The sequence below is a fragment of the Hemitrygon akajei genome, chromosome 25 (assembly GCF_048418815.1).
Source record: "Hemitrygon akajei chromosome 25, sHemAka1.3, whole genome shotgun sequence".
Taxonomy (NCBI): Eukaryota; Metazoa; Chordata; class Chondrichthyes; order Myliobatiformes; family Dasyatidae; genus Hemitrygon; species Hemitrygon akajei.
Window position 1 is genome coordinate 30588182 of NC_133148.1, and position 22666 is coordinate 30610847.

General features: G+C 44.2%; 1 protein-coding gene across 1 annotated transcript in view; it reads right to left on the minus strand.

The window, feature by feature from the left end:
- LOC140716264 (cation channel sperm-associated auxiliary subunit gamma-like) overlaps nt 1–22666 on the minus strand; it is a 164544-nt gene that overhangs the window by 30064 nt on the left and 111814 nt on the right. The window lies entirely within an intron of this gene.

Consider the following 22666-nt stretch of genomic DNA (forward strand, 5'->3'; position numbering starts at 1 on the left):
TCCTCAGTATGTCCCATATAAGGCAAAAGTGGGAAGAGAAGCGAAAAATACCTAACAGTAAGCCTAATATTTATTGTTGGAGAAACTACATAATCAATTTAGGAAATAAAAGCCGTACACTTTGAAAATGTTGACCAAATTAAGAAAAGTCAACACTATGAGGAAAACTCATATTTATTAGAGTTTGTTTTTGTTGTTCCTTTACGGCCATGTAGCACATCCAGCACCATTTTCTTTTGCCATCTCCTTAGCATTCATCTGTTCTTTTACAAGGCAGAGTTGCTAGCTTGATGCTCAACCCAGTGCGGATGTAAAGCGTGCAAGAGGCCAGCTGGATTTGAACCCAGGACGACTGGGTTTGAAAGACCCGGTGCTGAAGCCACTACACCACCGGCTGGCTCTATTAGAGAATATTGTTAGAATTTTAATCAGTATAGGAAACAGTAGGTTGGTAAATATATACCAGAAGATCCTCTGCAGGTTAGCTCAAAGAAGGTTAAGTCACAACATAAGAGCACGTGGCATTGGGTTAATTTACTGGTATGGATAGAGGAATTGACAGGAAATAAAATTATCAGGAAGAAGTGCGTTTTTCAGGGTGCCGAAGGGATCGGTCCTGGGACCACACATATTTAGAAATTAATGGAGTGACACACACAAAATGCTAGAGGAACCCAGCAGGACCTCCAGCAGTTTGTACATGTTACTCCGGATTTCCAGCATCTACAGAGTCTTTTTTTAAATTTTATTGTCATACAGTGCAGAATAGACCTTCCTGGCCCTTTAGGCTGTGCCACCTAGCAAACCCTTGATTTTAATCCTAGCCTAATCTCGGGACAATGTAGAAAGACCAATTAACCTACCAACCGGTACATATTTGGACTGTGGGAGGAAACCGGAGCACCCAGAGGAAACCCACACAGTTATGGGGAGAATGTACAAACTCCTTACAGGCAGCAGCAGGATGTATGTTTATCATTTACAAATTAATGACTTGGTAGAATAAAGTTAACATATCCTAGCCAAGTTCATAGAAACATAGAAAATAGGTGCAGGAGGAGGCCATTCGGCCCTTCGAGCCTGCACCGCCCATTCAGTATGATCATGGCTGATCATCCAACTCAGAACCCTGTACCTGCTTTCTCTCCATACCCCCTGATCCCTTTAGCCACAAGGGCCATAGCTAACTTACTCTTAAATATAGCCAATGAACCGGCCTCAACTGTTTCCTGTGGCAGAGAATTCCACAGATTCACCACTCTCTGTGTGAAGAAGTTTTTCCTCATCTTGGTCCTAAAAGGCTTCCCCTTTATCCTTAAACTGTGACCCCTCGTTCTGGACTTCCCCAACATCGGAAACAATCTTCCTGCATCTAGCCTGTCCAATCCCTTTAGAATTTTATACGTTTCAATAAGATCCCCCCTCAATCTTCTAAATTCCAGTGAGTATAAGCCTAGTCGATCCAGTCTTTCTTCATATGAAAGTCCTGCCATCCCAGGAGTCAATCTGGTGAACCTTCTCTGTACTCCCTGTATGGCAAGAATGTCTTTCCTCAGATTAGGGGACCAAAACTGCACAAAAATATTCTAGGTGTGGTCTCACCAAGGCCTTGTGAAACTGCAGTAGAACCTCCCTGCTCCTGTACTCAAATCCTATTGCTATGAATGCCAACATACCATTTGCCTTTTTCACCACCTGCTGTACCTGCATGCCCACCTTCAGTGACTGGTGTACAATGACACCCAGGTCTTGTTGCATCTCCCCTTTTCCTAATCGGCCACCGTTCAGATAATAATCTGTTTTCCTGTTCTTGCAACCAAAGTGGATAACCTCACATTTATCCACATTAAATTGCATCTGCCATGAATTTGTTCACTCACCTAACCTATCCAAGTCACCCTGCATCCTCTTAGCATCCTCCTCACAGCTAACACTGCCGCCCAGCATCGTGTCATCGTTCATTGGTAAGTTGTGAGGTGAATACAAAATTGCTTAGAGAGGCTTTTATAGCTTACATGAGTGGGAAAACTGTTGGCAGAAAGGGAGTATAATGTGGGAAAATGCAAAGTTGTTTTGGAAGGAAGACCAAGAGAATATTATTCAAATATACCAAGGGGATTTTGGGAGTCTTTGTAAAGCTAGTAGAGAAGTGCACCAGGTAATAAGGAAGGCTATCATTGGCTATTTTTCAAGAGGGTTGAAGCATAAAAGTTGGGAAGTTGTCCTGTAACTGTGCAAAGCCATGTCAAGAGCATTATGAATAGTTTCAGTCCCCTGATTTAAGGAAAGGTACTGTTTCATTAAAGCTAGCTCAGAGAAGCTTCACCAGTAGCAGAGTATTTAACATGGCACTATTACAGCTCAGGCTGTTGGGGTTGGAGTTCAATCCCAGCATTCTCTGCAAGCACGAGGAAATCTGCAGATGCTGGAAATTCAAGCAACACACACAAAATGCTGGTGGAATGTAGCAGGCCAGGCAGCATCTATAGGGAGAAGCACTGTCGACGTTTCGGGCTGAGACCCTTCGTCAGGACTAACTGATGCACCATCAATAACTCTCTCTGAGACGTAAAGGCGAGATATCAGCTTTTATTGACTGGAAGAAGGAACAAGCAGTGGTTGACCACCATACTACATCCTGGAGACAGAGAGGCCGGGCTCAGACCTCAATCGCCTTTATACAGGGGTCTGTGGGAGGAGCCACAGAAGCAGTCAGCAGGGGGACCGTGTCCAGACAGGTATATGTAGTTCACCACATTCACCCCCCCTTTGTTTTAAAAGAGAGTCCCCATGTGGTGAAGTTTCGTACGCGTATATTCCAGGCGCCTCGCACACGCGTGAGGGATCACTGATGCCTAGTGGGCTGACACCTCCATTTAGGCCGGAACCAGCACAACCTCCGTCTCTGGTGCAAGCACCACCGGTACCTGTGCAATCACCACCACCGGTACCTGTGCAATCACCACCACCGGCACCTGTCCAATCATCACCGGCACCTGTGCAATCACCACCACCGGCACCTGTGCAATCACCACCAGCACCTGTGCAATCACCACCACCGGTACCTGTGCAATCACCACCACCGGCACCTGTGCAATCACCACCAGCACCTGTGCAATCACCACCACCGGTACCTGTGCAATCACCACCACCGGTACCTGTGCAATCACCACCACAGGCACCTGTGCAATCACCACCGGTACCTGTGCAATCACCACCACCGGCACCTGTGCAATCACCACCACCGGTACCTGTGCAATCACCACCACCACCTGTGCAATCACCACCACCGGCACCTGTGCAATCACCACCGGTACCTGTGCAATCACCACCACCACCTGTGCAATCACCACCACCGGCACCTGTGCAATCACCACCGGTACCTGTGCAATCACCACCACCGGCACCTGTGCAATCACCACCACAGGCACCTGTGCAATCACCACCACCGGTACCTGTGCAATCACCACCACCACCTGTGCAATCACCACCACCGGCACCTGTGCAATCATCACCACCGGCACCTGTGCAATCACCACCACCGGTACCTGTGCAATCACCACCACCGGTACCTGTGCAATCACCACCTCCGGCACCTATGCAATCACCACCACCGGTACCTGTGCAATCACCACCACCGGCACCTGTGCAATCACCACCACCAGCACCTGTGCAATCACCACCACCGGCACCTGTGCAATCACCACCACCAGCACCTGTGCAATCACCACCGGCACCTGTGCAATCACCACCACCGGCACCTGTGCAATCACCACCGGCATCTGTGCAATCACCACCAGCAGCACCTGAGCAATCACCACCACCGGTACCTGTGCAATCACCACCACCGGTACCTGTGCAATCACCACGACCGGTACCTGTGCAATCACCACCACCGGCACCTGTGCAATCACCACCACCGGTACCTGTGCAATCACCACCAGCACCTGTGCAATCACCACCACCAGCACCTGTGCAATCACCACCACCGGCACCTGTGCAATCACCACCACCAGCACCTGTGCAATCACCACCGGCACCTGTGCAATCACCACCACCGGCACCTGTGCAATCACCACCGGCATCTGTGCAATCACCACCACCGGCACCTGTGCAATCACCACCAGCATCTGTGCAATCACCACCACCAGCACCCGTGCAATCACCACCACCGGTACCTGTGCAATCACCACCAGCATCTGTGCAATCACCACCAGCATCTGTGCAATCACCACCACCGGCACCTGTGCAATCACCACCACCGGCACCTGTGCAATCACCACCACCGGCACCTGTGCAATCACCACCACCGGCATCTGTGCAATCACCACCACCGGTACCTGTGCAATCACCACCACCGGTACCTGTGCAATCACCACCACCGGTACCTGTGCAATCACCACCACCGGTACCTGTGCAATCACCACCACCGGCACCTGTGCAATCACCACCACCGGTACCTGTGCAATCACCACCACCGGCACCTGTGCAATCACCACCACCGGTACCTGTGCAATCACCACCAGCACCTGTGCAATCACCACCACCGGCACCTGTGCAATCACCACCGGCACCTGTGCAATCACCACCGGCATCTGTGCAATCACCACCACCGGCACCTGTGCAATCACCACCACCGGCACCTGTGCAATCACCACCGGCATCTGTGCAATCACCACCACCGGCACCTGTGCAATCACCACCACCAGCATCTGTGCAATCACCACCACCGGCATCTGTGCAATCACCACCACCGGTACCTGTGCAATCACCACCAGCACCTGTGCAATCACCACCACCGGCACCTGTGCAATCACCACCGGCACCTGTGCAATCACCACCGGCATCTGTGCAATCACCACCACCGGCACCTGTGCAATCACCACCACCGGCACCTGTGCAATCACCACCGGCATCTGTGCAATCACCACCACCGGCACCTGTGCAATCACCACCACCGGCACCTGTGCAATCACCACCGGCATCTGTGCAATCACCACCACCGGCACCTGTGCAATCACCACCAGCACCTGTGCAATCACCACCACCGGCACCTGTGCAATCACCACCAGCATCTGTGCAATCACCACCAGCACCTGTGCAATCACCACCACCAGCACCTGTGCAATCACCACCAGCATCTGTGCAATCACCACCAGCATCTGTGCAATCACCACCACCAGCACCTGTGCAATCACCACCACCGGTACCTGTGCAATCACCACCACCGGTACCTGTGCATTCACCACCAGCATCTGTGCAATCACCACCAGCATCTGTGCAATCACCACCACCAGCACCTGTGCAATCACCACCACCGGTACCTGTGCAATCACCACCACCGGCACCTGTGCAATCACCACCACCGGCACCTGTGCAATCACCACCACCGGCACCTGTGCAATCACCACCAGCATCTGTGCAATCACCACCACCAGCACCTGTGCAATCACCACCACCGGTACCTGTCCAATCATCACCGGCACCTGTGCAATCACCACCAGCATCTGTGCAATCACCACCACCGGCACCTGTGCAATCACCACCACCGGCACCTGTCCAATCATCACCGGCACCTGTGCAATCACCACCACCGGCACCTGTGCAATCACCACCAGCACCTGTGCAATCACCACCACCGGCACCTGTGCAATCACCACCACTGGCACCTGTGCAATCACCACCAGCATCTGTGCAATCACCACCACCGGCACCTGTGCAATCACCACCAGCACCTGTGCAATCACCACCACCGGCACCTGTGCAATAACCACCAGCACCTGTGCAATCACCATCACCGGTACCTGTGCAATCTCCACCACCGGCACCTGTGCAATCACCACCAGCACCTGTGCAATCACCACCACCGGCACCTGTGCAATAACCACCAGCACCTGTGCAATCACCATCACCGGTACCTGTGCAATCACCACCACCGGCACCTGTGCAATCACCACCACCGGCACCTGTGCAATCACCACCAGCATCTGTGCAATCACCACCACCAGCATCTGTGCAATCACCACCACCAGCACCTCTGCAATCACCACCACCAGCACCTGTGCAATCACCACCACCGGTACCTGTGCAATCACCACCACCAGCACCTGTGCAATCACCACCACCGGCACCTGTGCAATCACCACCAGCATCTGTGCAATCACCACCAGCACCTGTGCAATCACCACCAGCACCTGTGCAATCACCACCACCGGCACCTGTGCAATCACCACCACCAGCACCTGTGCAATCACCACCACCAGCACCTGTGCAATCACCACCACCGGCATCTGTGCAATCACCACCACCAGCATCTGTGCAATCACAGCCGGTGTTACGTAGATCGCAGCGACAGATTCGACCACCTGATAGACTTAACCTGTAAATATACTTGTAAGAAACTTCGCCCCATGGGGACCCTCTTTTAAAACAAAGGGGGGGTGAATGTGGTGAACTACATATACCTGTCTGGACACGGTCCCCCTGCTGACTGCTCCTGTGGCTCCTCCCACAGACCCTGTATAAAGGCGATTGAGGTCTGAGCCCGGCCTCTCTGTCTCCAGGATGTAGTATGGTGGTCAACCACTGCTTGTTCCTTCTTCCAGTCAATAAAATTGATGCACCATCAATAACTCTCTCTGAGACGTAAAGGCGAGGTATCGGCTTTTATCGACTGGAAGAAGGAACAAGCAGTGGTTGACCACCATACTACATCCTGGAGACAGAGAGGCCGGGCCCAGGCCTCAATCGCCTTTATACAGGGGTCTGTGGGAGGAGCCACAGGAGCAGTCAGCAGGGGGACCGTGTCCAGACAGGTATATGTGGTTCACCATACTAACTGAAAGGAAAGATACTAAGAGATTTGAAAGTAGGAGGGGGGAGAGGGAAATGCGAAATGATAGGAGAAGACCAGAGGGGGTGGGATGAAGCCAAGAGCTGGAAAGGTGATTGGCAAAAGTGATACAGAGCTGGAGAAGGGAAAGGATCGTGGGACGGGAGGCCTCGGGAGAAAGAAAGGGGGAGGGGAGCACCACAGGGAAATGGAGAACAGGCAGAGTGATGGGCAGAAAGAGAGAAAAAAAGGAGGGGGGAAAAAAAACTAAATATATCAGGGATGGGGTAAGAAGGGGAGGAGGGGCATTATCGGAAGTTAGAGAAGTCAATGTTCATGCCATCAGGTTGGAGGCTACCCAGCCGGTATATAAGGTATTGTTCCTCCAACCTGAGTGTGGCTTCATCTTGACAGTAGAGGAGGCCATGGATAGACATATCAGAATGGGAATGGGACATGGAATTAAAATGTGTGGCCACTGGGAGCTCCTGCTTTCTCTGGCAGACTGAGCGTAGGTGATCAGCGAAACGGTCTCCCAGTCTGCGTCGGGTCTCACCAATATAGAAAAGGCCACACCGGGAGCACCGGACGCAGTATACCACACCAGCCGACTCACAGGTGAAGTTCTCTGCAAGCATTCGCTCTATGTCCTTCCCGTGGAGTGCATGAGTTTTCACATGGGGGGTTCTTCCACAGTCCAAAGACATACTGGGTAGGCTAATTGATTATTGCAAATTGCCTCGTGGTTAAGTTAGGGTTAGTGTAGGCTAGGAGCCTCAGGACTCGCACCAGGTTCAGGAGCAGATACTGCCCCTTAACAGCTCGTGAACCACAGGGGATAACTTACCTTGCCCCATCATTTCCACAACCTATGGACTCATTTTCAAGGAGTGTTCATCTCTTGTTCTTAAAATGTATTGCTTATTTATTACTTCCTTTACTTGTCTTTTTATATTTGCACAGTTTGTTGGCTTTTGCACAGATTGTTGCCCTGCTGGTGAGGTCTTTCAATTATTCTATTTATGGTTATTGGATTTATAGAAACATAGAAGATAGGTGCAGGAGTAGGCCATTCAGCCCTTTGAGCCTGCACCACCATTCAGTATGATCATGGCTGATCATCCAACTCAGAACCCTGTACCTGCTTTCTCTCCATACCCCCGATCCCTTTAGCCACAAGGGCCATATCTAACTTCCTCTTAAATATAGCCAATGAACCGGCCTCAACTGTTTCCTGTGGCAGAGAATTCCACAGATTCACCACTCTCTGTGTGAAGAAGTTTTTCCTCATCTCGGTCCTAAAAGGATTCCCCTTTATACTTAATCTGTGACCCCTCGTTCTGGACTTCCCCAACATCGGAAACAATCTTCCTGCATCTAGCCTGTCCAATCCCTTTAGAATTCTATACGTTTCAATAAGATCCCCCCTCAATCTTCTAAATTCCAGTGAGTATAAGCCTAGTCGATCCAGTCTTTCTTCATATGAAAGTCTTGCCATCCCAGGAATCAATCTGGTGAACCTTCTCTGTACTCCTTCTATGGCAAGAATGTCTTTCCTCAGATTAGGGGACCAAAACTGCACACAATACTCTAGGTGCGGTCTCACCAAGGCCTTGTACAACTGCAGTAGAATCTCCCTGCTCCTGTACTCAAATCCTTTTGCTATGAATGCCAACATACCATTTGCCCTTTTCACCACCTGCTGTACCTGCATGCCCACCTACAATGACTGGTGTACAATAACACCCAGGTCTCGTAGCATCTCCCCTTTTCCTAATCGACCACCGTTCAGATAATAATCTGTTTTCTTGTTCTTGCAACCAAAGTGGATAACCTCACATTTATCCACATTAAATTGCATCTGCCATGAATTTGCTTACTCACCTAACCTATCCAAGTCACCCTGCATCCTCTTAGCATACTCCTCACAGCTAACACTGCCGCCCAGCTTCGTGTCATCCGCAAACTTGGGGATGCTGTATTTAATTCTCTCATCTAAATCATTAATATATATTGTAAACAACTGGGGTCCCAGCACTGAGCCTTGCGGTACCCCACTAGTCACTGCCTGCCATTCTGAAAAGGTCCCGTTTACTCCCACTCCTTGCTTCCTGTCTGCCAACCAATTCTCTATCCACATCAATATTATACCCCCAATACCATGTGCTTTAAGTTTGCACACTAATCTCCTGTGTGGGACCTTGTCAAAAGCCTTTTGAAAATCTAAATATACCACATCCACTGGCTCTCCCCTATCCACTCTACTAGCTACATCTTCAAAAAATTCTATAAAATTCGTCAGACATGATTTTCCTTTCACAAATCCATACTGACTTTGTCTGATGATTTCACCTCTTTCCAAATGTGCTGTTATCACATCTTTGATAACCGACTCTAGCATTTTCCCCACCACCGATGTCAGACTAACCGGTCTATAATTCCCCGGTTTTCTCTCCCTCCTTTTTTAAAAAGTGGGGTTACATTAGCCACCCTCCAATCCTCAGGAACTAATCCAGAATCTAAGGAGTTTTGAAAAATTATCACTAATGCATCCACTATTTCTTGGGCTACTTCCTTAAGCACTCTGGGATGCAGACCATCTGGCCCTGGGGATTTAACTGCCTTTAATCTCTTCATTTTACCTAACACCACTTCGCTACTAACATGTATTTCCCTCAGTTCCTCCATCTCACTAGACCCTCGGTCCCTTACTATTTCCGGAAGATTATTTATGTCCTCCTTAGTGAAGACAGAACCAAAGTAGTTATTCAATTGGTCTGCCATGTCTTTGTTCCCTATGATCAATTCACCTGTTTCTGACTGTAAAGGACCTACACTTGTCTTGACCAATCTTTTTCTTTTCACGTATCTATAAAAGCTTTTACAGTCAGTTTTTATGTTCCCTGCCAGCTTTCTCTCATAATCTTTTTTCCCTGAGTATACCCACGAGAAAATGAATCTCAGGGTTGTATATGGTGACATATGTATACTTTGATAATAGATTTACTTTGAATTTGGACTTCTAACTTTAAATCGGAGTTGTTGATGGTTGCAAGGCAGTGCAGCTCAAAGGGCTAGAAGGGCCATTCTGCGCCATATCTCTAAAATAAAAGATAAAAACAGGATAAAATAATACAAACAAACATGCAGAGGCTGGAAATCTGAAATAAATTTTTAAAAACTGTTGGATATCTTCAGTAGGTTAAGTAGCCTATGTAGAAAGAGGAGCAGTTTCTATTTCAGATCAAATACACTTCATCCAGCACAGCATTCCTGAAAATATGGAATAGAGCAGAACTTGGAGAAATGTTCCACTGTCTTAAACCATCATTTTTGGTTTTTTTTAAATTTCAATGGTATGATGAAGCTTATAAGAATGACAAGCAAACTGTCTAAATCATTTAAGATTCTGAGGAGAGAAGGCAAAGTAAATGTTCATTAGAGTCATAGAAAAGTACAGCGCAGAAAGAAGCTCTTCGGCCCATCTATTCCATGCTAAGCCATTTAAGCAGCCTACTCCATCAAATACAGTCGTAGAAAAGTACAACATAGAAACAGGCCCTTCATTGTTGAACCCGGGGTCAGAGGGGGGGCTTGGTTTCAGAATAAGGAAACACTATTTTAAGACTGAAATGAGGAATAATTTCTTCTCTTATAAGGTTGTAAGTCTTTAGAGTTCTTTGCCACAGAGAGCTGTGAAAGCAGAATCCTTGTGTATATAAAAAACTGAGGTAAATAGTCTTCAGCAGATTCAAGGGATTTATGGTCAACTCCTATTCCTACAAGTTTTTTTTTGGTTGATTGAAGGTTCTTTTTTCTTTTTCTATATTTTTATTAATTTTCACATAGTACACAAGGATACATATTATGAATAAAAAAGATAGTATAGTACTAAATACATTATATTTAAGTCACACTTGCAATTGCAGTACCCTAGATTCATAATCAAACAGGTACATTAATTAAATTGTAATTTGAGTTGTAATAATTTTATTATAAAAAAGAATCTAAACCCACTACCAAAGTTGAAGATGAATGGTAAAGAAAGAAAGACGATTAAAAATCCTTATCACATAGTGATTTATGTTATTAGCCAACGTTTGTACTTTATCGCCAGATCAAAGGTTTTGAAAGTAGTTCAAGAATGGTCCCCACAATGTTTGAAAGTCTTGGTTAGAATCAGAAATTGAACAATGGATCTTCTCTAAATTTAAGCATGACATAACATCACATAACCATTGTACGTGAGTAGGCGGAGCAACATCCTTCCATTTAAGCAACACCGCCCTCCTAGCTATAAGAGAAATATAAGCCAATCAGATGTCTCCAAAGTTATGCCTTTTTCTCCAACAATACCAAACAAGGCAGTCAAAGGGTTAGGCTTAAAGTACAGAAAAAGTTTGCAATACATCCTTCCAGTATTTTGAAAGACTCGGACATGTCCAAAACATATGGATTAGTGAAGCCTCTCCATTGTTAAGAAGGCTCAAAATTAAATACAATATTCAAGGTGAACCCCAGCCAAAGTATCCAACTGTGACTTAACTACCATCCTTTGTCTTTTACACACAGCTCCTACTCTCTGATCCTCAATTATGTTTTGTATCTAACTGATAGCTTAGTGATTTCTGTACTTAATCTCAGAAAAAAAGCTACATTAGGTTCTGCTTTAAAAAACCATCATCATAAATCATCATAATAAAGAATTAACTGGTGCTAGTTTAGCCTATCTAGAAATTTTCAGAATTCTGTGTTGCCCGCTCATCCACATGGTTGAAGCATCCAACACTACCTGAGCTGTTGTTGATTACCACCTTGGCAGGGTACCCATGTATGTGTAACACAAATTGAGATTACCCTAGATCTCCTGAACAAGGATCATCATAGCTTTAAGAAGCAATGGTAGGGAATTTAGCAATTAAAGTTACCAGTTCAAATAGCTTTGAAACAATCTGGGAGCATGCGGCCTACAGACTTTTTGGATCTTGGAGAGGGGTTCTGGGTTTGGTGTTGATGTTCTTGTTGCCATTTGACGCGATTTGTTCATTTCTTTTTTTGCGGGGGGGGACTGGGGCTTTGAGGTTTGATGTTCTTGTTACCGTTTGCCCAGTTTTGCTTTGCATGGGGTGGGGGTTTCCTGTGTTTTGTGGCTATCTAGAGAAGACGAATGTCAGAGTTGTATGCTACATGCATACTTTGATAATAAATGAACTTTTGAACCTTTTGGGGGAGGAAATGGAAAGGAAAATAGGTACAATCTACTTCAGAACAATAAGAAGATCGGCCTCCATGAAAAAGCAATTGAAAGATCAAAATTATCTGCAGCCAAGTGTCAGTACCAGTAAATTAATGACTGAGAATTTAATGACTTCACTGATAGGTCAAGGTCAGTGCCTTCAAGTGCCAGAAACATCATTTGCACCACCAGGCTCACACATTAATTAAATCAGCACACACCTATGATTCATCTGCAAGCAAGCTCATTTCATACCCAAAAGCAAGAGCAAACTCTCAAACAATTATAACTCAAGAGCTTGAACTATTTGGGTATTTAGCTTCTCAGTCAATGTTGCTTTGAACATTGTTATTAAGGCTGTCAAGTAATCAAAATTTGCATATAATCCTGCATCTAAAATAACTAATTACAAGTTAATCACTATTTTAATTGTACAGAAATAGAATTCATATACTTTTGAAAGACCCAATGGAAAATACTTGGCAATAACAACCTTTAATGGTATAATTAAAATTCGCATCATGTTCAAACCTCTCTGTAAAATATAACTTTGCAACAGAAGGAACAAATATATTCCTCAGAAAAACAAAAATGTTCCATAGTTTTATATTGGTTCCATAATTATTTGTTACTTCAGAAATATTTTTTGACTAGCTATACATTGTACATCATACCTGAGTTTTCCATGAATTTTTCCACCATCTCCATGTTGGATCATGAACCGGATCAGCATATGGCTGAAAGAGAAATAAATAAGTCATCAGGTCTCTATCAGGAAAATCCGAGCTTGTGTCAAGTCTTTGAAGGTAAAACACACAAAATGCTGGAGGAACTCAGCAGGTCAGGCAGCATCTATGAACGATGTTTCAGTCGACATTTCAGGCCGAGACCCTTCATCAGGACTGGAAAAAAAAGATGAGAAATCAGAGTAAGGTGGGGGGAGAGGAGGAAGAGGTACAAGGTGGTAGGTGATAGGTGAAACCGGGAGAACAGGAGGGAGTGAAGTAAAGAGCTGGGAATTTGATTGGTGAAAGAGATAAAGGGCTGGAGAAGGGGGAATCTGTTAGGAGAGGATAGAAAGCCATGGAAGAAAATGAAGGGGGTGGAGCACAAGGGAGAGGTGATGGGCAGGTAAGGAGATAAGGTGAGAGAGTGAAACAGGAATGGCAAGTGGTGAAAATGAAGGGTGAAAAATTACAAGAAGTTCAAGAAATCGATGTTTATTTCATGCCATCTGGTTGTAGGATACCCAGGTGGAATATAATGCTCCTCCAACCTGAGTGTGGCTTCATCATGCCGGTAGAGGAGGCCATGGACTGACATGTCAGAATGGGAATGGAAAATGGAATTGAAATGGGTGGCTACCAGGAGATCCCACTTTATCTGGCAGATGGAACGCCTAGGTGCTCGGCCCAAAACATTGACTGTTTTATTCATTTCCGTAGATGCTGCCCAACCTGCTGAGTTCCTCCAGCATTTTGTGTGTTTTTCCTTGGATTTTCAGCATCTGCAGATTTTATCATGTTTGTGATTTAAATCTTTGAAACTGTTTTTCAACATGAAACTGTTTGGCCTTCTATTTCCATGGGATTTCTGTCAGCTCCTTTCAATAACTTAGCAGGTGATAAGTGAAATTCCTATGTAGAAAGTTTGGATGCATTTGTCAATTTCCACATTGCCTTGTTATATTATTTTTATATTTTCTCATGAGGTAGGAATTCAGTTTGGGTTTCGGACCAATTCCATCAGTCCCATGGCCATAACCATTTTCCCTACACCAATTCACTGAAATGTGCCCAATTGCATTCCCCCCTCCACCACCCCAAATTCATCCATCCAGTAATGTACATACTGTACATTATGGGCAATTTAGAATTATTCTACCATCTTTTGAGGATGTGGAAGGAAAACAGTATGCAAAGGGAAAACACAGTGAATAAACACCTCATTTGTTCCTGCCTGCCTTTGTGTACAATGAACCACCCTTTTTCTCTTAACCAGGGCCTCAATATCTCTTGAAAGACCAAGGTTCCCTAAACCTTTTATCTTTACCTTTTATTCTGACAGACACATACCAGCTTTGTACTCTCAAAATTTCATTTTTGAAGGCGTCCAAGAACACCTTTGCCAGAAAACAGCCCTTTCCCAATCCACACTTGCCTGATCATTACTGATATCATCAAAATTGGCCTTTCTCTAAGTTAGAATGTCAACCCACAGATTAGACCTATCTTTTCACATATTTACTTTGAAACCATTTTACTCCCCCCCCCCCCCATTGCATTCAATTCCCCAATCTTATGAAAGCACATCTACTTGCCCCTTGGATACTTCCAATGAGATGCCTCCACAATCCAATTCCAGAGGCTCATCATCTTCAGGGAGAAGATATTCCTGTCAACTTTAGTTTTATATTATTGCCCCACTTTCTTCTATGTTCACTCATTCAAGACTATGTCATGAATATAAGCATCTCATGATACCCTTTAAGATTTTATATGCCTCATGAGAATCATTACAGACCCAAATTCCTTAGCCATTCATCCTCTTGTCTCAGAAGTGACCCCAGTGAATTTCTTTTGGATATCCTCTGATGCTAATAATTCCTCACAATTCCTCATTCCTCCAGGACTCACATATCCCGTGCAATTGTAACAATATTTCCCTATTTCTACTCTAATGTCCTTGGAGGAAAGCCTAATATTTAATTTCCATTCGAGCTACTTGTTCCGTTTATCTTTTTATCATTTATGATTTGATTCATACACACTAAAACATTTCTATGTCTCTGTTCTCCATTCACTTTCAGTCTCTCTCCATGCAGATAATAGTTTCCTATTCCCAAATACACTCAGTTTCACATTTTTTCACCTATTCAATCACCTGTCTACATTCTGCTGCAGTCAAAATATCCACATTGCAATATTCCCTCCCAATATTTTTCTGTTATCGGCTGGCATGAATACCTTAAACACTGCCTTTTCCTCAAGGTCAATAATATAAGCAGTAAATGATTGAATCCCAAGGCTGATCCTTGAGGCGTTCCATTAGTTACATCCTTTCAGTCAGAAAATGACTCATTTATTCCAATGGAACACACATAAAATGCTGGAGATGCTCAGCAAATCATACAGCATCTATGGAAATTAATAGACTGTCGATATTTTTGGGCCCTTCACCCTTCATCAGGGCTGGATAAATAACTCACCAGTTAATAACTCATCGGGGTGATTGATAAGTTTGTGGTCTAAGGTAGAAGGAGATGAGTTATTAACTTAAACACGAGGAAATCTGCAGATGCTGGAAATTCAAGCAACACACACAAAATGCTGATGGAACGCAGCAGGCCAGGCAACATCTATAGGAAGAAGCACTGTCGACATTTCCGGCTGAGACCCTCTGTCATTAACTTCAAGCTTTCTGCATAATCACTCAAAGAGTTGAACTGCACGTGCATGTAATGAGAGCTGTATAACTCATCTGCTCCTAACTTAGGCCACAAACTTATCAATCACCCATGTTGTGGACACTTTCTGGAGGTCCAAAATCCGTATGCTCCATGACCAGTGGACTAAGTGTGTAAATGTAGGAGGGGACTATGTTGAAAAATAAATGTGCTAGGTTTTCTAAAATTGACTCCTTCTACCTTAGGCCACAAACTTATCAGTCACCCCTTGCACTACTTCTTGTCAATACTGAGTACACCATTTAAGCAATCACAGTCTAGGTTCAAAAAAGTATGTGAACCTCTGGGATAATGCCTTCTACAGAAGTTATTTGGAGTCAGGTGTTCCAAACAATGAGATGATATTGGAGGTGTGGGTTGCAGAGGTGCCCTGTGCTATATAAAAAACGGCACACAAAGTTAGATTACTGACATCTCTCTTCTCAAGATAGATCTGTTTATGAGCACCAGGCCTCAATCAAAACAACTTTCAGAGGACCTTAGAAGAAGAATTATAGAGATGATAGAGATGCATGAAGGTGGAAAAGGCTACAAGAGCATTTCTAAAGACCTGAGTGTTCATCAGTCCACAGTAAGAGAAATTGTCTACAAATGGAGGAAATTCAGTACTGTTGTTACTCTCCCCAGAGTGGGTGCCCTGAAAAGGTCACACCAAGAGCACAATGTGCAATGCTAATTGAGGTGAAAAAGAACCCAAGGATAATAGCAGAAGACCTGCAGAAATCTCTAGAACTTGCTCTTGGACTATGAAGTATGGACTTTTTCAGTCTTAGGGTATTTATATTCTGTGTTTTTGCCCATTCTATCTCGTTTTTTTTTTTCTGTGCTGGCGAGGGGGGTTTGGGGTTGACGTTCTTGTTGCATTTTGTGGTGAAAAGGGAGGTTTGGGGGTTTGATGATCATGTTACCAGTTTGTTTTTGTGCAGGGGGTGGGTTTGCTGTTTCTCTTTGAACTGACTTCCATGGCTTTCTTTGTTTCATCTGGAGAAAATGATTCTCAGAGTTGTATATGGCATAGATACCTTTGAACCTTTGTATCTTTGAATTCAATTTCCATTTACCTGTGGCCATAACAGTGAAGTTAGGGAAGAATTCTACACATGAAAGTTGGAAGATATTGGGAATTCTCTTTTGCAAATAGGAAATAACTGATTCATTGTTTAATGAGAAAACCTACTCAGATTTATGGAACAGTCAGCATATGAAATTTAATCAGATATGACAGAAAGAAAAATATATCCCAATGGTTTAGTATTCTTTTAGCAACACACACAAAATGCTGGAGGAACTCAGAAGGCCAGACAGCCTCCATGGAAAAGAGTAAATAGTCGTTGTTTCAGGCCGAGACCCTTCATCAGGGCTGGAAAAAAATGATGAGAATTCAGAGTAAGAAGCGGGAGGGGGAGGAGAGATGAGAGTAGAAGGGTCAGACTTTGGCTCAAAGTAAGCTTCGGCTCAAAAGGTGTTGACTCTGAGTAAGCTTCTGTTAAGGTTCCTTTTTACTTTCTCTCTCTTACTGTACCTAGTGTAGTAAATGGCTGTTGTGTGTTCTTCATGCTGGGTGTTGGAGTCCTGGGAGATCCGGAGCTCCCGGGGAACTAAGTCACTGTGAAGTGCATCCGGCTGCAGATCCTTGAAGACCGTGTCAGGGATCTGGAGCAGCAGCTGGATAACCTTCTGCTTGTACAGGAGAGTGAAGAGATAATCAGTCAGAGTTACAGGAACGTAGTCATCCTGAAGTTGCAGGAAGCAAGCAGCTGAGTGACGGTCAGAAAAAATGGAAATATGAATAGAAAATTGGTGCAGAGCACCTCTATGACCATTCCCCTCAATAATATGTATACTGTTTTGGATACTGTTGTGGGGGATGACCTCCCAGGGAAACGCCATGGAGACTGGGTTGCTGGTACTGAGCACAGGTCCGTGGTACAGAAAGGAAAGAGGGAGAAGAGGGAAGGTAGTGATAGGGGATGCAACAGTCATAGGAACAGACAAGAGATTCTGTGGATGTGAATGGGACACCCAAATGGCATGTTGCCTCTCAGGTGCCAGGGTCAGGGACATCTCAGATCATGTCCACATTTTGGAGAGGGAGGGAGTGCAGCCAGATGTCTTAGTACATATTTGTTCCAATCACATAGGAAGAAAAAGTAAATAAGCCCTGAAGAGAGAACTTAGAGATCTAGGTAGAAAGCTGAGAAGCAGGTCTTCCCGGGGTAGTAATTTCAGGATTGCTGCCTGTGCCATACGTCAGTGAGGGTAGAAACAGGATGATTTGACAGATAAATGTGTGGCTGAGAACCTGGTACAGGGGACAGGGCTTCAGGTTCTTGGATCTCATCTGAGGGAGGTATGACCTGTTTGAAAGTGATGGGTTGCACCTGAACCCGAAGGGAACCAATATTCTCACGGACAAGTTTGTTAGAGTTGTTGGGAGGGTTTAAACTAATTTGGTAGGGGGTGGGAATCAGAGTGAAGGGCCTTGGGATAGGATGGATGGTAAAAAGACAAAGTTAGCGTGCACACTGTCAGGAAGGGCAGGCAGATGATAGGACATAACGGCAGCCAGCGGGGTGAGTATCAGTGCATTAGGGATGCAGGGTCAAAAAGGGTAGCAAATACAGTATTCAAAGTGTTATATCTCAATGCATGAAGTATAAGATATAAGGTGGATAATTTTGTTGCACTATTACAGATTATCAGGTATGATGTTGTGGCCATCACTGAATCATGGCAGAAGGATGGTTGTAGTTGGGAGCTGAATGTCCAAGGCTACACGTTGTATCAGAGGGATAGAAAGGTAGGGAGAAGGGGTGGCATGGCTCTGCTCATAAGGAATGGTATCAACTCAGTAGAAAGATGGATTGGAAAATGTTAAATCCCTGCGGGTTGAGTTAAGAAACTGCAAGGTAAAAGGAGCCTGATGGTAGTTGTATACAGGCCTCCCAACAGTAGCTGGCATGTGGACCACAGATTACAACAAGAAATAGAAAATGCATATTAAAGGGCAACATTATGATAGTCATGGGAAATTTTAACATGCAGATCGATTGGGAAAATCAGGTTGGAAATGGATCTCAAGAGAGTGAGTTTGTTGAATGCCTACAAGGTGACTTTTAAGAGCAGTTTGTTGTTAAGTTTACTAGGGGATTCGTTATATTGGATTGCGTGTTATTTAATGAATCAAAGGTGATTAGGGAGTTTAAGGTAAAAGAACCCTTAGGAGGCAGTGATCACCATATGATTGAGTTCAAATTGAAATTTGACTGGGAGAAAGTAAAGTCTGCTGTAGCAGTATTTCAGTGGAGTAAAGGAAATTACAGTGGTATAGAGAGGAGTTGGCCAAAATAAATTGGAAGGAGACGCTAGAAAGGATAGATAGATAGATAGATAGATAGATAGATAGATAGATAGATAGATAGATAGATACTTTATTCATCCCCATGGGGAAATTCAACTTTTTTCCAATGTCCCATACACTTGTTGTAGCAAAACTAATTACATACAATACTTAACTCAGTAAAAAAAAATGTGATATGCATCTAAATCACCATCTCAAAAAGCATTAATAATAGCTTTAAAAAGTTCTTAAGTCCTGGCGGTAGAATTGTAAAGCCTAATGGCATTGGGGAGTATTGACCTCTTCATCCTGTCTGAGGAGCATTGCATCGATAGTAACCTGTCGCTGAAACTGCTTCTCTGTCTCAGGATGGTGCTATGTAGAGGATGTTCAGAGTTATCCATAATTGACCGTAGCCTACTCAGCGCCCTTCGCTCAGCTACCGATGTTAAACTCTCTAGTACTTTGCTCACGACAGAGCCCGCCTTCCTTACCAGCTTATTAAGACGTGAGGCTTAATGACGTGATGACAGGAGGGTGTGAGTTTCTGGGAAAAATGAGGACAATGCAGGACATATGTATTCCAAAAATAAAGAAGTATTCAAATGGTAAAACAGAACAACCATGGCCCACTAGAGAAGTCAAAGCTATTGTAAAAGCAAAAGAGAGGGCATACAACAAAGCAAAAATTAGTGGGAAGACAGAGGATTGGGAAGCTTTTTAAACTCTACAGAGAGCAACTAAAAGAATCATTAGGAGGGAAAAGATGAAATTTGAATGCAAGCTAGCAAACAATTTCAAAGCGGATAGTAAAAGCATTTTCAAGTAAATAAAAATATAAAAGAGAGATAAGAGGGAATATAGGACTGCTAGAAAATGAGACTGGAGAAATAATAACGGGGGACCAGGTGATGGCAGATGAACTAAATGAGTATTTTGCAGTAGTTTTCACGGTGGAAAATACCTGCAGGGCATGAGATGTTGAAGGGTGTGAGAGAAGAGAAGTGAGTGCAGTTACTATTACAAGGGATTTTTTTCAGCTCAAAAAGCTGAAAGACCTGAGGGTACAAAAGTCACCCAGACCCAATGAACTGCACCCTAGGGTTCTGAAAGAGGTGGCGGTAGAAATTGTGGAGGCATGCAAACCAATTCTTCATTTGCCCATGCACTTTTCTGTTGATATGGGATAAGTAGGACTTCCTTAAGCTCTAAAATAATTTTAACAGTATGTAATTATTCATTGGTACTGCAATTAACTCCTGTCTGGTTAATTCCACCAATCAATCATATTGAAATCCATGTTTTGGTCAACCGAGTGATCTTACAATCAATAATCTAAGATAAAAAGAAAGCATTTATGTAACAGATTTTCAAACATTGAAACATCCCAAATCATTTTACAACATACTTAAGTACATTTGAAATATACTCATTTTAGCATAATACATTTCCTTACACTATAATAAGTTGAATGCAGGGATAACAGCCCATAGAGAAGACCTTGATAGATAGTCAGAGAGAGATCATTGTGTAGACCAGTGCTGGAAAAGATCCACGGTGGTTTAGCTGTGTATATCTGAATTCGGTTGAAAAAGTGGCTTGGTTCCAAGGATTGAAATTTGATAATTCCAAAGGGGCAATTGTCTAAAAATGTGAGATGGCTATACATGCTGTAACAAAAAAAAAAGGACTCATTTAGATTTTCACATAATATTTGATATCGTAGTTAAAATTTAACTGTAAATGGCAAGCTTCTTACGAACTGTGAGACTAACTGTGAGGGTGCAGCACTGACTACCTGCCTTTTGATCACTGATAGGATCCCTCTGCTGCTGGTAAAGGAGCCTATGTGGTATATCGCTTACCCCTGCATTTGAGTAGTCTGTCTCTCGATGATGTCAGAAGATGTTACCCAGGTTCTGCGTTTATGGATTTGGACTATGGACTATGGACTTTTTCAGTCTCATGGTTTTTATATTCTGTGTTTTCACCTGTTCCTTTTTTTTTGTGCTGGGGAGGGGGTGTGCTTGTTGCATTTTGTGTGGGGGGAGGAAGGCTTGGGGCTTTGATGATTGTGTTGCCATTCCTTCCATTCTTTTTTGTGGGGGGTGGGTTTGCTGTTTCTTTGTTTCATGGCTATCTGGAGAAAATGAATCTCAGAGTTGTATACAGCATAGATACTTCGTTAATAAATGAACCTTTGAATCTTCGTAACTTTTGGAGATCCCTTTTATTAGTAGGGTCCAAAAGTAGAAAATGAAAAAGAAACCTGTTATGTGTTATATTCAAAATTAAGTCTTCAACCATCACATTATCGAAGAGGGGTCTTAGACTGGAAATATTAACGCTCTTTCTCATTCCACAAATGCACATATTTACTTGGTGTCTATGTCCAGGTAGTGTAGGATGCTTGGACTAGTTGGAAAATCTCAAACAGAGGAACATCGGTTCAAGGGAGGGGGTCTGTCACTTAAAAACAAGGTGTTTTGGAATATCTTACATGGGATAGAGAAGTTCCGGAATATTCCACCCCAGGAGGTTGTCAAGGCCAGATCATTTAAAATATTTAAAGTGGAGATATAGTAGATGGTTTTTGAAAGTCATGGAATTAATGGCAATGGTAATCTGGCACAACGGAGTTGAGCCCAGAGATAGATCAGTCATGATTATACTAAATGAAGGGACAGGTATGAGGAGTCGTGTGCCCACTCCTGCTCCTACTTTCAAATGTTCTTGTGAATAAAGAATAAAAAAAGGCAATTTCATCATGAGTGACACAGGACTGGGTTAAATGAGGGTATATCTGTTTTGGTTGACAGCTGAAGTCAAGTAAGGCAACCACAGGAAGTCACAATTCCAGGAAGAGAACACAGCAGAACATGCAGGCGTAGGGAGACATTGGAACTCATCAAGGCTGATGGTAAGCGAACAAGTGAGCACCAAATAGACAAGTATATACTGTACAGTGCAAGAAAGAGAGAGAACGCCCAAGTGGACACAAGAGAAGTTAGTGAGGAGCTGGGACCCAGATTCAAAGGGAGGATCTGAATCAGGGACTCAGGGATATCTATTTAGGAGTTAATCAGCTCTTAGTTGCATTCCACTGTAATGGTGATGGTGAGGGTCCTTAATGATAGATATATTGATAGTAATTGTGGAGGAGATGCTGTTGCCAATCCAAACTGACTAGGGTCTGCAATTGAGGAAAACAAAGATTCAGTTGCATGAGGACATTTTGAAGCCCTAGTCTTGGAGCTTAGCGATGAATTCCGAGGGGATGTTATTGCTGAATGCTGAGCTGCAGACAATGAAGAGCATCCTGATGCATGTGTTTCAACTGTCCAGGCATTCCAGAGCTGTGTGAAGGGTCATTGAAGTGGTATCTGCTGCTGACCTGTGGTGACGATAGACAAATTAAAACAGACACCGGTCGCTTCTCAGGCAGAATTTGAAATGCTTATGACCAATCTCACAAAGCACTTCATCATAGTGGATGTAAGTGCCACTAGACAGGTTACCATGTTCTTCTTAGGTACCGGTATGATTGAAGCCTAACTGAAGCTGGTAGGTACCTCAGACTACCAAAGTGAGAGGATGACGATGTCTGAAAATGCTCCAGCCAGTTGATTGGCACAGGTCTTCAATACCCGGCAGGTATGTTATCTGGACTAAATGCTTCTCGTGGATTCACCCTCCTGAAGAATGTTTTCACATTGGCCTCAGAGACTCAGATCACAGATCATCAGGGGTTTGTGAAGTTGCCTCCATGTTCTGTCCGTCAAAGAGAGCATA